Below are 3,249 nucleotides of genomic sequence, written 5' to 3'. Positions count from 1 at the left end.
TCTTGGAGAAGAATTTTATGGTTTGCAAAGAGTTGCAAGAGGTTTCTCAATTTAGATCAGATATCCATTGGTCAAAGAGTTGATAGCAAAGGTTGGTCTCGGTGTGGATACGCATAGCGCCTTCGTACCATCGAAGGAGAAAAAGATTTTTACGAGCGTACTCAGGTATTTAGATCTGATCTATATATTAAATTATTGAAATAAAATTTAAGCACAAAATAGATCTTTAGGATTACTTTCTTTTCTTCCGCTACGTGTTATGAACACATGGTAATCCTTCAGTGGTATCAGAGCCTGGTTTTTTTGTGTTTAAATTTTTATTCCTATTTTCTTAAAATTTGTGAGTTAATAGGATTAATTCAATTTTTTTTAAGCATGTGATGTAGTTATTTTCATACAGATAATTTTCTAATAAATTAATAGTTAATTTATTTTAATTTTAATTATTTAATTGTGATTAAATTATCATTCTTTAAATATAATAGTTATATTTATAATCAAATATTTTGTTTTGGTTCAATTTATTTATTAAATTTTATTGTGATTTTGATCACAATAAAAGGAATAAGATGCAAAAAATCTTTTATATATATAAGTGTATATATAAAGGTCAAATTTGATTTGATAATTTTTTAAGACTAAATGTTAGTACATGAAAAATCAAATTTTGATTTGATTGATGTGTTTTAAACACTATAATTTTAGAAATTAGTTTTCTAATGTTCTTAATTATAAAGAGCGGCCTGACAACCAGGAGTTTTATTTCAAGATAATAATCAGTGTATACATTTGATGTATTAATGATTAAATTTTATATTTTTTCCTAGACAACCTGGGAGTATAAAAATTTAATTCAAGAATACTGGTAGAAATTCTCTAACAATAGAGATAAGTCCTAAAAGTTAGGATATTGTCAAAAATAAATTTATCTCTTGTTTACAAGGAATGACCTGACAACCAGGAGACTTGTAATCACGGATAGAATTTATTGATGTATATAATGATGCATAAGGAAAATTAATTTTATACTTGAACCCAGACAACCTAGGGGTATAAAATATAATTCAGTTAAATAATTGTCTGACAACCAGATAATTATTTGGGATTATAATTGTATGGAATACAATTTAATCATGTTTATTTGGAATAGGTGTGAGTAACAACTTGATAACCAAGATACTCATTCGTGATTCTAAATAATTTTGCCAGAAATATAGATTTCTTAATTTACTTTCATATTTTAAATTTTTAAATATGTCCATTCTTGTGTGACATACTTGAAAGTAATGTATTGACTACAATTTAGAATTGTATTTTTAAAGGGTTATCATTGAGATGATAATATTCTCCAATAAATTGGTTTTGAAATGGTCAAAACTTGTGAAGTATTTGTAATATTATTTTACATGTGTTGTTTTGACAACCATAAGTTCTAATTTCAAAGGCACTTCCCCACTATTTATTATCGAACATCTTGAGAAGATGTATGGTGCCCAAAGTAAGATAGTATGACTATCAAAGATTTTATTTAAACTAGTGGGAGTATTGGACAATATATTTTGAATTAAACAACTTTAGAAGTTGGAATGCTATTAGGCAAATGGCTTTAACGAGAATTGTTTTTGCTAGCATTTTTGGATATTTATTTTGTTACAAACAAAATTTTCCTTAATATGATTAAGGTTTGTGATCTTTTTAGAAAAATTCAACATAAGTATTGAGGATACGAATCAAAATTGCTCTTAAGGGTTGGTTTGACCAATAATAAAAATATTGAGTATTTTTATAAGAGTTTTAAAGTAAAATCTCTAATATCTAATTGATATTATATTGAATAGAGAATGAGATTCTCTTAACGCATAAATACTAGTACTCTATGTACTCCATCATGTTTAAAGAAACATGAAATTTGATTTAGTTGAAGATCAGTATTTGTTAAATATTTAGACTACGTTTTAGAAATATTGCTAAATTAACAAATTTTTTACCAAATCAATTTTTTATCCATATGAGATATGAAAAAGGCATAAGCTGAAACTCAAGAACATTAGAGTTTGGAGATGTCTTATATGTGTTAAGAGATTGCACAACAATAGAATTGACACTAGGTCCGATAAATGAGATTTATTGGTTACCCTAAAGAAATAATGAGATTATTTTTATCACTCTTCTTATGACAAAGTGTCTGTGATAAGAGGTTAAACTCTTTTTTTTAGAAAAGGGATTCCATCTTAAAGAAAGAGTGGGAGTACAATTACTTTTATTAGAATTGTATACCACTCAATAGAGGATATACTTTTTCCTGAAAGTATAAAATGTTTGATCGTCAAACAAACTTTTCAAAAAAGTAGCCTATTTGTATGATGATACAATTCTATAAAGATAGATCTAATGGTTACTTAGATTTTTTATAATCATGTTCAATAAGGATTGTCCTTAAAATAAAATTATACACTATTGTAGTGGGAGATTTCATGTTTTAAGAAAACGTGATATTTATTATGCACTAGGTGTATTTTACAAAAGGTCAAGCAAACATACTCAAGAGCAAAGGTGTTTAAGGTCAAAAGAGTTTTGATAAACACAGATGTGCATTGAAAAATTATACACATGATTGATTAGCTCTAGTGCAAGTGGGAGATTATTGTGATAATAGTATGCCCAAGATCCAATCCATCATGATTGGCTCTCGTGCAAGTGGGAGATTGTTAGGAATAAGTAGTATGACCACAATCCAATCAATCACGTGTCAAATAATTTGTTATTGTTATTATATTAAAATGTTAATATAATAACGTCCTTGATAAAATTTAGAGATTTATCATTGTGATAGTGATCACAATATTGAGAGATAAATCTTTTATAATTTAATCTAAATTGTTCTTGGTCATAGGATTATTAAAAAGGACATTAATAATCCGGAAAGATCAATATATATATAATGGTCTTTCATTGGATGAAGATTAATAGATCTCATTTATTAAATTATATATATAGATGGTGCATATAGAGATATGACCATTGAACTGACTCACTTTGAGAATTCCTAATGGTTATAATTACCGTATATTTGTCAATAGGATATTCTCAAGATGAACACAATAATAGAGTTTCCTTTGATCTGCGACTGTCATAGTAATTAACAATGTATTTATTATACTTTGATTCCGGACACCTAATACCCTATGGTGCTAGTTGAATGGATATTGGGTATGATTTAAATACTTGTAGAATTAATGATTAGTCAAT

Source organism: Arachis ipaensis, chromosome B4, assembly GCF_059453495.1.
Source record: "Arachis ipaensis isolate K30076 ecotype BB chromosome B4, ASM5945349v1, whole genome shotgun sequence".
NCBI lineage: Eukaryota > Viridiplantae > Streptophyta > Magnoliopsida > Fabales > Fabaceae > Arachis > Arachis ipaensis.
The sequence above is the reverse complement of the archived record's forward strand: the minus strand, read 5'-3'. Positions refer to the sequence as shown.